Raw genomic sequence first — 14,607 nt, 5'->3', positions numbered from 1 at the left:
TTTAACAGGTCAAATGACCCCTATTATTTTCGAAAATTTCACATTACAGTTGTAGTACTGCATGTTAGACATAGAAAAAAATTGAAGGTCTTAAGAGGAAGCTATGTCCCGTTCGACATCAAACATGCATTGTTCCCTCTCGGAACCACGAGCCTTCTAGTGAGTTGCTCTAGTTTGTGAGGGGCGTGTGTCCAAACTTTCGACAAACATGCCAATTTCTTTACCACATCATCTTGGTGGATTGACATTACATCAACCAATGTTTCATGTGTTTCTAATTTTTTTTATTTTTTGGAATTAAGATGCCATATCACTCCATGCATACGTATGCATGTGTCCATGTCGTGAGACAAATATGTTTGAAAATTCCTTATAATTTACTGCACATGGAATTAACTCACATACACGAACACAAATATGATTTTTCAAACCATTTTGGTTAGGCGTTGCATGTAGATGTAGTTCAAATTTGAATTACGGCCATCAAATGGCTAGAAAATCACTTAAATATCTTTAACAAGTCAAATGACCCCTATTATTTTCGAAAATTTCACATTACAGTTGTAGTAGTGCATGTTAGACATAGAAAAAAATTGAAGGTCGTAAGAGTAAGTTATGTCCCGTTCGACATCAAACATGCATTGTTCCCTCTCGGAACCACGAGCCTTCTAGTGAGTTGCTCTACTTTATGAGGGGGGTGTGTCCAAACTTTCGACAAATATGCCAATTTCTTTACCACATCATCTTGGTGGCATGACATTACATCAACCAAGGTTTCATGTGTTTCTATTTTTTTTATTTTTTGGCATTAAGACGCCATATAACTCCATATATACATATGCATGTGTCCATGTCGTGAGAGAAATATGTTCGAAAATTCCTTATAATTTACTGCACATGGAATTAACTCTCACACACGAACACAAATATGATTTTTCAAACCGTTTTGGTTAGGCGTTGCATGTAGATGTAGTTCAATTTGGAATTACGACCATTAAATGGCTAGAAAATCACTTAAATGTATTTAACAGGTCAAATGACCCCTATTATTTTCAAAAATTTCACATTACAGCTATAGTAGTGCATGTTAGACATAGAAAAAAATTGAAGGTCGTAAAAGGAAGCTATGTCCCGTTCGACATCAAACATGCATTGTTCCCTCTCAGAACCACGAGCCTTCTAGTGAGTTGCTCCAGTTTGTGAGGGGTGTGTGTCCAAACTTTCGACAAATATGCCAATTTCTTTACCACATCATCTTGGTGGCATGACATTACATAAACCAAGGTTTCATGTGTTTCAAATTTTTTTATTTTTTGGAATTAAGATTCCATATCACTCCATGCATATGTATGCATGTGTCCATGTCGTGAGACAAATATGTTTGAAAATTCCTTATAATTTACTGCACATGGAATTAACTCACACACATGAACACAAATATGATTTTTCAAACCATTTTGGTTAGGCGTTGCATGTAGATGTAGTTCAAATTTGAATTACGGCCATTAAATGGCTAGAAATCACTTATATGTCTTTAACAGGTCAAATGACCCCTATTATTTTCGAAAATTTCACATTACAGTTGTAGTACTGCATGTTAGACATAGAAAAAAATTGAAGGCCTTAAGAGGAAGCTATGTCCCGTTCGACATCAAACATGCATTGTTCCCTCTCGGAACCACGAGCCTTCTAGTGAGTTGCTCTAGTTTGTGAGGGGCGTGTGTCCAAACTTTCGACAAACATGCCAATTTCTTTACCACATCATCTTGGTGGATTGACATTACATCAACCAATGTTTCATGTGTTTCTAATTTTTTTTATTTTTTGGAATTAAGATGCCATATCACTCCATGCATACGTATGCATGTGTCCATGTCGTGAGACAAATATATTTGAAAATTCCTTATAATTTACTTCACATGGAATTAACTCACATACACGAACACAAATATGATTTTTCAAACCATTTTGGTTAGGCGTTGCATGTAGATGTAGTTCAAATTTGAATTACGGCCATTAAATGGCTAGAAAATCACTTAAATGTCTTTAATAGGTCAAATGACCCCTATTATTTTCGAAAATTTCACAATGCAGTTGTAGTAGTGCATGTTAGACATAGAAAAAAATTGAAGGTCGTAAGAGTAAGTTATGTCCCGTTCGACATCAAACATGCATTGTTCCCTCTCGGAACCACGAGCCTTCTAGTGAGTTGCTCCAGTTTATGAGGGGGGTGCGTCCAAACTTTCGACAAATATGCCAATTTCTTTACCACATCATCTTGGTGGCATGACATTACATCAACCAAGGTTTCATGTGTTTCTATTTTTTATTATTTTTTGGCATTAAGATGCCATATAACTCCATGCATACGTATGCATGTGTCCATGTCGTGAGAGAAATATGTTTGGAAATTCCTTATAATTTACTGCACACGGAATTAACTCACACACACGAACACAAATGTGATTTTTCAAAACCGTTTTGGTTAGGCTTTGCATGTAGATGTAGTTCAATTTTGAATTACGACCATTAAATGGCTAGAAAATCACTAAATGGCTTTAGCAGGTCAAATGACCCCTATTATTTTCGAAAATTTCACATTACAGCTATAGTAGTGCATGTTAGACATAGAAAAAAATTCAAGGTCGTAAGAGGAAGCTATGTCCCGTTCGACATCAAACATGCATTGTTCCCTCTCGGAACCACGAGCCTTCTAGTGAGTTGCTCCAGATTGTGAGGGGTGTGTGTCCAAACTTTTGGCAAATATGCCAATTTCTTTACCACATCATCTTGGTGGCATGACATTACATAAACCAAGGTTTCATGTGTTTCTAATTTTTTTATTTTTTGGAATTAATATGCCATATCACTCCATGCATATGTATGCATGTGTCCATGTCGTGAGACAAATATGTTTGAAAATTCCTTATAATTTACTGCACATGGAATTAACTCACACACACGAACACAAATATGATTTTTCAAACCATTTTGGTTAGGCGTTGCATGTAGATGTAGTTCAAATTTGAATTACGACCATTAAATGGCTAGAAAATCACTTATATGTCTTTAACAGGTCAAATGACCCCTATTATTTTCGAAAATTTCACATTATAGTTGTAGTACTGCATGTTAGACATAGAAAAAAATTGAAGGCCTTAAGAGGAAGCTATGTCCCGTTCGACATCAAACATGCATTGTTCCCTCTCGGAACCACGAGCCTTCTAGTGAGTTGCTCTAGTTTGTGAGGGGTGTGTGTCCAAACTTTCGACAAACATGTCAATTTCTTTACCACATCATCTTGGTGGTATGACATTACATCAACCAATGTTTCATGTGTTTCTAATTTTTTTATTTTTTGGAATTAAGATGCCATATCACTCCATGCATACGTATGCATGTGTCCATGTCGTGAGACAAATATGTTTGAAAATTCCTTATAATTTACTGCACATGGAATTAACTCACATACACGAACACAAATATGATTTTTCAAACCATTTTGGTTAGGCGTTGCATGTAGATGTAGTTCAAATTTGAATTACGGCCATCAAATGGCTAGAAAATCACTTAAATATCTTTAACAAGTCAAATGACCCCTATTATTTTCGAAAATTTCACATTACAGTTGTAGTAGTGCATGTTAGACATAGAAAAAAATTGAAGGTCGTAAGAGTAAGTTATGTCCCGTTCGACATCAAACATGCATTGTTCCCTCTCGGAACCACGAGCCTTCTAGTGAGTTGCTCTACTTTATGAGGGGGGTGTGTCCAAACTTTCGACAAATATGCCAATTTCTTTACCACATCATCTTGGTGGCATGACATTACATCAACCAAGGTTTCATGTGTTTCTATTTTTTTTTTATTTTTTGGCATTAAGACGCCATATAACTCCATATATACGTATGCATGTGTCCATGTTGTGAGAGAAATATGTTCGAAAATTCCTTATAATTTACTGCACATGGAATTAACTCTCACACACGAACACAAATATGATTTTTCAAACCGTTTTGGTTAGGCGTTGCATGTAGATGTAGTTCAATTTGGAATTACGACCATTAAATGGCTAGAAAATCACTTAAATGTATTTAACAGGTCAAATGACCCCTATTATTTTCAAAAATTTCACATTACAGCTATAGTAGTGCATGTTAGACATAGAAAAAAATTGAAGGTCGTAAAAGGAAGCTATGTCCCGTTCGACATGAAACATGCATTGTTCCCTCTCGGAACCACGAGCCTTCTAGTGAGTTGCTCCAGTTTGTGAGGGGTGTGTGTCCAAACTTTCGACAAATATGCCAATTTCTTTACCACATCATCTTGGTGGCATGACATTACATAAACCAAGGTTTCATGTGTTTCAAATTTTTTTATTTTTTGGAATTAAGATTCCATATCACTCCATGCATATGTATGCATGTGTCCATGTCGTGAGACAAATATGTTTGAAAATTCCTTATAATTTACTGCACATGGAATTAACTCACACACATGAACACAAATATGATTTTTCAAACCATTTTGGTTAGGCGTTGCATGTAGATGTAGTTCAAATTTGAATTACGGCCATTAAATGGCTAGAAATCACTTATATGTCTTTAACAGGTCAAATGACCCCTATTATTTTCGAAAATTTCACATTACAGTTGTAGTACTGCATGTTAGACATAGAAAAAAATTGAAGGCCTTAAGAGGAAGCTATGTCCCGTTCGACATCAAACATGCATTGTTCCCTCTCGGAACCACGAGCCTTCTAGTGAGTTGCTCTAGTTTGTGAGGGGTGTGTGTCCAAACTTTCGACAAACATGCCAATTTCTTTACCACATCATCTTGGTGGTATGACATTACATAAACCAAGGTTTCATGTGTTTCTAATTTTTTTTATTTTTTGGAATTAAGATGCCATATCACTCCATGCATACGTATGCATGTGTCCATGTCGTGAGAGAAATATGTTTGAAAATTCCTTATAATTTACTACACATGGAATTAACTCACACACACGAACACAAATATGATTTTTCAAACCGTTTTGGTTAGGCGTTACATGTAGATGTAGTTCAATTTTGAATTACGGCCATTAAATGGCTAGAAAATCACTTAAATGTCTTTAACAGGTTAAATGACCCTTATTATTTTCGAAAATTTCACATTACAGCTATAGTAGTGCATGTTAGACATAGAAATAAATTGAAGGTCGTAAGAGGAAGCTATGTCCCGTTCGACATCAAACATGCCTTCTTCCCTCTCGGAACCACGAGCCTTCTAGTGAGTTGCTCCAGTTTGTGAGGGGTGTCTGTCCAAACTTTCGACAAATATGCCAATTTCTTTACCACATCAACTTGGTGGCATGACGCACGGTCGAACAGTGCGCCATTAGTAGTTTTGCAAAAAAAGGAATAAAAAATATAATAAAAAAACAACATTAGTGGCGCACTTTCTGACAGGTGCGCCATTACTAGTTACAACTAGTAATGGCGCACTGTGTCTGGATGCGCCATTAGTATGTTTGGACAGGCGCACTAGTTCAAAAAAAAATTGATACTAATGGCGCACCCTGGGCCAGGTGCACCATTAGTAGTTTCAACTCTAATGGCGTATCAGAAGGTGGTGCACCATTAGTATATACTAATGGCACACCGCTTGTCTGGTGCGCCATTAGTGTCAATCCCATCTATAGCCCTTTTTCTAGTAGTGCATGCATACGTATGCATGGAGTGATATGGCATCTTAATTCAAAAAATAAAAAAAATTAGAAACACATGAAACCTTGGTTTATGTAATGTCATGCCACCAAGTTGATGTGGTAAAGAAATTGGCATATTTGTCAAAAGTTTGGACACACACCCCTCACAAACTGGAGCAACTCACTAGAAGGCTCGTGGTTCCGAGAGGGAAGAAGGCATGTTTGATGTCGAACGGGACATAGCTTCCTCTTACGACCTTCAATTTTTTTCTATGTCTAACATGCCTACTATAGCTGTAATGTGAAATTTTTGAAAATAATAGGGGTCATTTGACCTGTTAAAGACATTTAAGTGATTTTCTAGCCATTTAATGGCCGTAATTCAAAATTGAACTACATCTACATGCAACGCCTAACCAAAACGGTTTGAAAAATCATATTTGTGTTCGTGTGTGTGAGTTAATTCCATGTGCAGTAAATTATAAGGAATTTTCAAACATATTTCTCTCACGACATGGACACATGCATACGTATGCATGGAGTTATATGGCATCTTAATTCAAAAAAAATAAAAAAATTAGAAACACATGAAACCTTGGTTTATGTAATGTCATGCCACCAAGTTGATGTGGTAAAGAAATTGGCATATTTGTCGAAAGTTTGGACAGACACCCCTCACAAACTGGAGCAACTCACTAGAAGGCTCGTGGTTCCGAGAGGGAAGAAGGCATGTTTGATGTCGAACGGGACATAGCTTCCTCTTACGACCTTCAATTTATTTCTATGTCTAACATGCACTACTATAGCTGTAATGTGAAATTTTCGAAAATAATAGGGGTCATTTAACCTGTTAAAGACATTTAAGTGATTTTCTAGCCATTTAATGGCCGTAATTCAAAATTGAACTACATCTACATGTAACGCCTAACCAAAACGGTTTGAAAAATCATATTTGTGTTCGTGTGTGTGAGTTAATTCCATGTGTAGTAAATTATAAGGAATTTTCAAACATATTTCTCTCACGACATGGACACATGCATACGTATGCATGGAGTGATATGGCATCTTAATTCCAAAAAATAAAAAAAATTAGAAACACATGAAACCTTGGTTTATGTAATGTCATACCACCAAGATGATGTGGTAAAGAAATTGGCATGTTTGTCGAAAGTTTGGACACACACCCCTCACAAACTAGAGCAACTCACTAGAAGGCTCGTGGTTCCGAGAGGGAACAATGCATGTTTGATGTCGAACGGGACATAGCTTCCTCTTAAGGCCTTCAATTTTTTTCTATGTCTAACATGCAGTACTACAACTGTAATGTGAAATTTTCGAAAATAATAGGGGTCATTTGACCTGTTAAAGACATATAAGTGATTTCTAGCCATTTAATGGCCGTAATTCAAATTTGAACTACATCTACATGCAACGCCTAACCAAAATGGTTTGAAAAATCATATTTGTGTTCATGTGTGTGAGTTAATTCCATGTGCAGTAAATTATAAGGAATTTTCAAACATATTTGTCTCACGACATGGACACATGCATACATATGCATGGAGTGATATGGAATCTCATATTCAAGAGCTGCTTCTCAAGCAGACGGATAACGCAAGAGTTGCCGCCCGAGAGAAAGCCAAGATGGATCAACTTGAGTTAGACGCGGTTACTCCATTGTATGAAGGATGCAGGCCCGAGGATACCCGCCTGAAAGTAACGCTCATGGCTCTGGAGATGAAGGTAAAACACAAAATGACCGACGCATGCTTCGATGAGAACATGTCATTCTGGCATGAACGTCTTCCCAAGGGGAACAAGTGCCCGACCAGTTTGGACGAGGTGAAGAAAATCGTGTGTCCTCTGGATTTACCGCACGTGAAATACCATGTGTGCATGAACAATTGCATCATTTATTGGGACGAGCACGCGGAGTCTACCATATGTCCGGTGTGCGGCGTCACTCGATACAAGAAGAGGAAGAAAGCTCCTCGAAAAGTGGTGTGGTACTTTCCGATCACTCCTCGTCTGCAGCGGTATTTCGCGGACCCTAAGGTAGCAAAGCCCCTACGTTGGCACGCGGATAGGGAGGAGAAGAAGCGAGAATATGACGCAAATGATCCGGAGATAGATAAAAAAGACAAGATGCTGAGTCACCCTAGGATGCGAGCCAGTGGCAAGAGTTGAACTTCGAAGACCCAGAATTTGGGAATGATCCAAGGAACATTGTGCTAGGCGCGAGCACCGATGGAGTCAATCCGTTTGGCAGCCAGAGAAGCACACATAGCACCTGGCCTGTGTTTGTGTGGATGTACAACCTTCCCCCCTGGTTGTGCATGAAGAGGAAGTACATTCACATGAGTATGCTAATTGAAGGACCGAAACAACCAGGGAACGACATCAATCTATATCTGGGGCTGCTGAAAGAGGAGCTTGACACGCTATGGAAAACGCCAGCCAATACGTGGGACGCCGCAGAGAAAGAATATTTCCCTATGAGAGCCGCGCTGATCACGACGGTGCACGACTATCTCGGTTACGGATATGTCGCGGGGCAGGTGGTCCACGGATTTTCTGGATGCGTCAGGTGCATGGATGACACAACGTATCGCCACCTAGATAGAGATCCCAGGTCTTCGAAAACCGTGTTCATGGGACATCGAAGGTGGCTTCGCGACGATGACCCATGGAGTAAACGCAAGGATCTGTTCGATGGTGAAACCGAACCCCGAGGACGCCCACGTACGAGGAACGGCGAGGAAATAGACGAGCTGTTGAAAAATTGGAAAGACTGCCCACTGCCGGGAAAGAAGCAAAAGGCGCCAGAGCCGCTGCTGAAGGTATGGAAAACGAGGTCTGTTTTCTAGGACTTGCCGTATTGGAAGATCCACCGTGTGCCTCACAGCCTTGATGTCATGCATATCACGAAGAACATGTGCGAGAGTCTGCTTGGTACCCTGCTCAACATGCCAGAGAGGACCAAAGATGGGCCGAAAGCAAGGGCAGACTTGAAATCAATGGGCATCAGGCAGGAGCTTCACGCTATATATGATGATGATGATGATGAGGCGAAGCAGGACACGGAAAGTCGTCGCAAAGGCAAAAAGGCCAAGAAGACCGGAAATGACTACCCTCCCGCGTGCTTCACTCTAAGTCAGGAGGAGATCGAGCAGTTTTTCACCTGCCTCGTAGGAGTAAAACTTCCTTACGGTTACGCGGGGAAGATAAGCAGATACCTAGACACAGCGAAGCTGAAGTTCAGCGGGATGAAGTCTCACGACTGTCACGTGCTGATGACGCAGATACTTCCAGTTGCAATCTGTGGGATCATGGACGCGCACGTCCGTGAAACCCTATTTGGCCTGTGCAACTTTTTCGACGCCATCTCTCGGAAGTCTGTTGGCGTGAGGCAACTCAGAAGGCTACAGGAAGAGATCGTGGTGATACTATGCGAGCTTGAGATGTACTTCCCGCCCGCATTCTTCGACGTTACGGTGCATCTGCTGGTCCATATCGTGGACGATATCATCCAACTCGGGCCGACGTTCCTGCACGGCATGATGCCGTTCGAAAGGATGAATGGTGTCATCAAAGGATACGTTCGCAACATGTCACGTCCAGAGGGAAGCATATCCAGGGGCTTTCTGACCGAAGAGTGCGTCTCCTACTGCACGAATTATTTAGGCATCGAGAACCCCGTTGGTCTGCCCGTCAACAGGCACCTCGGCAGGCTCGCTGGATGGGGTCACTGTGAGGGTCGCGGCGAAATGCATGTCGACTTTGAGGGTCGACTCGCCGACTTTGAAAGAGCAAACCTAGTCGCGCTACAACACATAGACGTGGTTGATCGTTGGGTGGTAGAGCACAAAACCTTTATTAAGAAGACGTACAATGACCGAGGCCAACAGAGGACGGACGGAGATATACTCAAAGAGCACAACTGATGTTTCACGCGTTGGTTCAAGCAGAAGCTTCTGTCGTACCCTTTACATGAGGATTCTTCCGCGGAAGAACAACTCATATTCGCCTTGTCACAGGGCGCCGAGCACAACCTGATGACCTATGAGGCGTACGATATCAACGGCTACACATTCTACACCGAGGCCGAGGACATGAAGAGCGATGGTTATCAGAACTCCGGGGTAACGATGGAATCCTACACCGGTAACGACAAGGACATATACTACGGAAGGATCGAGGAGATCTGGGAGCTGAGCTATGCTGGAGAGAAGGTCCCGATGTTCCGTGTCAGATGGGCCAAGAGCGTCCTAAAAGAAGACCGGTATTTCACCACCATGGTTATACTCGAAGCCAAATCCAAGACCGCGGGCGCAAACGTCACCGCGAAAAATGAGCCATGGGTACTGGCTTCCCAAGTGGACCAATGCTTCTTCATTACCGACCCGTCAAAGCCCAGTCGTGTTGTCGTGAGGAGAGGCAAAAGGAAGATCATCGGAATGGATGGAGTAGCCAATGAGCAAGACTTCGACAAGTACGGCGACCCGAGGATCGAACATGACAACGATGATGAAGTAGCAGCATACACCACAAGAAGAAGCAGGACCACCCTACCTAAAGGACGTCCGTTCCACAGAAGAACTCCATTTGCGAAAAAGAAGGGCAAGAAGATTGTGAACAGATAGCTAGCTAAGATCGATTGTATTTAAATCGTAGCCTTCATTTCTCGATTGTATTTCATGGGCACTTTTTGAACTATCATGAATATTTTTAAATTTTATGGACACTCGATCTCGATCCCCCTCCATCTCGATCGCTATCCCACCTCGCCAGATCCGGTCCCCCTCGCCGCCGAGCACCCCCCGGTCCACCGGCCGCCGCCGCCGACCCCCCGCACCCTCGATTCCCCTACTCAACCGCCGCCGCTGACCCCCCCGCACCCCTCCCCTACTCAACCGCCGCCGCCGACCCCCCGCACCCCGCGCACCCTCCCCCGCTCCACCGGCATTACTGTTTGATGATATTTTTTAAAAAATTATTAATATCTTATAAAAAAAATATTACTGTTATGATTTAAACAAGTTTGAACATATTTAAACACAAATAAGTATCAAACAACATTTTAAATGCATAAAAAAATTTGCGGAGCCTGGGAATCGAACCCAGGACCTCCTGGTGTGAGAACTGGCTGCTGCCAGTCGAGCTAGTAGAGGGAACTTGGTGTGGATCAGGTCAGGTGGAAGATAACCTGTCGGCTCGAGCAGAAATCAAAAAAAAATACTAATGGCGCACCAGGGTGAGGTGCGCCATTAGTATTGTGCCGCCCCATCCATATTTCCACCCCGGCCCAAACCTATCCCCTCTCTCTCCCTCGCCCTCGCCCTCGATCCCCTTCCCCTCTCCTCTCCCGACGCTGCTGCCCCACCGCCTCGACGCTGCCCCACCGCCGCCCCGACGCCGCCTCGACCCCGCCGCGACGTCTCCAACCACCGCCGCCTGAGGCCCCGACATCGGCGCCGCTCTCCCCGTCGCCCCACCTCATTGGACGCCATCGCCCCGCCGCCCTCGTCGCCGGCGGCCCGGATGCCGCCCCATCCACACCATCGTCGCCGGAGCACCACCACCACCCGGACCTCGTCGCCTCCTCCCTGCGTCGTCGTCGTCCCCGACATCCTCACCGCGCCCCACTGCCCTATCCCTACAGCCCCCGTGAGCTCCCCCTCCTCCTCTCCCCCTCTCCCCCTCGCGCGCACATGAATGTATTGTATGGATGTGCTATGCTGTGCTGTGCATGCATGCAAGGCAGAACTGAATGGATCTTTTGTGGTCATGTTCATACAGCAAATGTGAATTATCTAGGGATAGCATTACCATACAGTAATGAGTTTCTTGATGGCTGTTATTTCCAAAAAAAAGAGATCCATGGGCACTAGCACCCTGGACATATTTTTATAGAAGAAGCCCACCCGAGTGAGGCGTCAGAAATTCGTTCCGGACGGGATTCGGACTCTGGACGCAGGGTGCACCACTGTGAACCTTGGCACTAGGCTACTGCCTAGTTGTCAATTCGCTGTTATTTCTCATAGTGATGATTTGGATCATGTCAATGTGTTCTGCTTTGCTTAAATTGGGCTGAAGATTCAGATAGATTTACTATGTCTAGTAGGGTTAATTATACGTGTGAGTTCTTCAGATATATTATATAGATGAGTTGATGATGCACCTTTTCACAAGCTGTTGAGAGTTGTCACATGTCAGTCATGCTTCTACTGAATGCTACTAAAGAAGTAAACAACCTATAAATAGATATTAAGAATGTACAGTTTGACCTGTTAGTTTCTCAAGTAATAACGGTTTAGAGTTTCATTGCCATGGGGTGCATGCCTATTTTGAATGGTACTGTAGTTGTATAGCAGAATTGGTTGCGCACAGCTTCTAGAATCTACATTAGTTTATATCATGATATGAACAGTAGTAATCAACGTATCCTAAAGGCGCCTATCTACCACGTGGCTAGTGGCACATGTTCATATCTGGAAAGAGAACTAGAGTGGAAAACAGCACCACACATGCAAGGTAAAATTAGTAACATGAGCATACTGGACAGGCACACAATGCCATACATGGGAATTGAACTCATATCCTTAGGAAATGGTGTGAAACAGAATATTGCCATTTTAGTCATATCCTTAGGAAATGGTGTAGGTTGTTTCCTAAGTTATGCCTATCGACACAATAGTTGTTCTAATGGTGTAGTGGGTGATTTGGGGATCTTTGCAAACCTGCCTCTGAACTGATTTTATTTGTTCATCATGCTTTTGTACTATTGGAGCTTCAGTTGGGTGGCTGCTGGATATGGGGTTTTAGTTTTCTTGGAATTGGGGATTGATATTTGGATATACAGATAGGATTGCAAATGCTGCCAGTAGGATTGACTACTGATAGGCACTGTGATATGTGATTATTTTCCAGCTTCTTACCTAGGTGCTTCTGTATTGTGATTATTTTGTTTCGAGGGACTATAAAAATGCTTCCATTTATCAACAAAATTCCGGTTCTGTTTTGAAAGTTGGCGACACAGAAGATGCATCAGCGTCTTGCTGCCATGCTTAGTTTGATGTTGTGATGGAGGCCTTTTTTGCCTTGTCCACCGGAGAGGCCCTTGAGTTTGCTGGAATGTCGATTAACTTCCGTTCCGGCAAATTCGGGTACTCCATATGTCCTATTTTCAGCAAAGGTCATGCTGAAATTTTCCGTGAATTTTAGCATGACTTTGCTAAAAATAGGACATATGGGGTACTTGTGACTAATGCATGGGCCGGGGTATCTTAGTAGTTAATTAAGTAGGATCAAGTGCCCCGGCGTACTTGTGACTAATGCATGGCTTTTAGGGTGCCTCGGTGTCGATAAAAACTGAAATGATGAAAGCTTAGGCTTTTAGGGTGCCTCGGCGTCGAAAAACCCTCAATGATAAAAGCTTAGCTTTTAGGATGCCTCGGTGTCAACAAACCATAAATGATGAGACCATGATCTTGTTCCTTGACAATAACCAACTTTTTGACCAAACTTTGTTCCTATTTAGAGAGAAACATGGCCAACAACGATGAGGCCGGGGGTTCGGGCGTCAAGGCATTCTAGGAGCTGTCCCAGGAGATGGAGGAACAACCTCACTTGTATGAGGACGCCGCCTTCCCCACCGATCCTGAGACCACTGATGGTACCGCCGAGGATGACCCCACTGATGCCACCACTGATGGTGCCGCCGAGGATGCCACCACTGATGATGGCGGCGCACACACAGATGGCAGCCAACCGAAGAGGCAACGGAAGGACCGGCGCCCGACCGTGCTCTGCACCCTCAAGGAGGAAGTTACTGAAGTGGACTCCGATGGGAATCCAATGGCGCCCGAACGAATAGTCAAGGGGTACTCGCTTTAGCTCGGGTGCATTCTCCGGAGCACCGTCTCGATCAACACCGAGAACCTGAGGCATCCTGACCGAGGGAATTTGCGCAACCTCCTCTTCACGAAGCTGCACGAACGATACAAGTTCCCCACTGAATTTGAAAACACAAGCCTCAAAGGGAATAAAGTGAACAATGTTGCCCTCACGAAGATGAGCAAGGCCCCTTCGTGAAGAGAATGATCGAGAAAGGTGAGAGTTATGAGAAGATCAAGGAGAAAAATCCTTCGATCACCGAAGATGACTACAACAACTTCAAGATCAATTGCTCGAGCACCGCAAACTCCGAATCAAGTAAGTGGGGGAAAGAAATGCGGGAGCTGAACTTAGGGGAACACACACTCGGTCCCAGCGGTTACAGAGTGGCGGAGCCTATATGGGACAAGGAGGAGGCGGACCGTGCCGAGCAAGGCCTACCGCCCCTCTTCGATAAATACGGTGACAAGCAGACCAGGAACTTTGTCAGGGCCCGGTACAAGAAGGACCCGAAAACAAAGGAGCTTACCACAGATCCGAAGACCAGGGTGCTTGAGCTTGTTCTGGTAAGGAATACACCCCCGTGTAATTAGCTCCATATGGTTGCATTCTAATTAATGAAGCCAAATTTCTAAATGGTTCACATTCCTTCCGCAGGCGACTGAAAGCAGTAGCGCGGGGTCGACTAAGAGCAACCCTTGGGACACCACTCTAAATAGGGCGTTGAATGTAATGAAGAACAAGGATAAGCTCAGTAAGCCGACGTCAGCTGGTCGTGTGGCCGGCAAAGGCTTGTCGACAAAATGGTCGTCATACTATAACACTGGTGGGCGAAAGGAGAAAAAGACCAGCTCGGAAAGCCAGGCGCGCGAGGTTCAAGAACTCAGGGCACAGGTGGCGCGGATTCCGGAGATTGTCCAAGAGCAAGTGGAACAACAACTCGGAAGGACGATCACCGCCATTGTGCCTACCTTGATCCAGGGGATTAGTGCGTGGATTGCGGGCGGCCAACAGGGGCCG

Source organism: Triticum urartu, chromosome 2A (genome assembly GCF_056163025.1).
Source record: "Triticum urartu cultivar PI428250 chromosome 2A, HENAU_Tu73, whole genome shotgun sequence".
NCBI classification, from domain to species: Eukaryota; Viridiplantae; Streptophyta; class Magnoliopsida; order Poales; family Poaceae; genus Triticum; species Triticum urartu.
The sequence above is the reverse complement of the archived record's forward strand: the minus strand, read 5'-3'. Positions refer to the sequence as shown.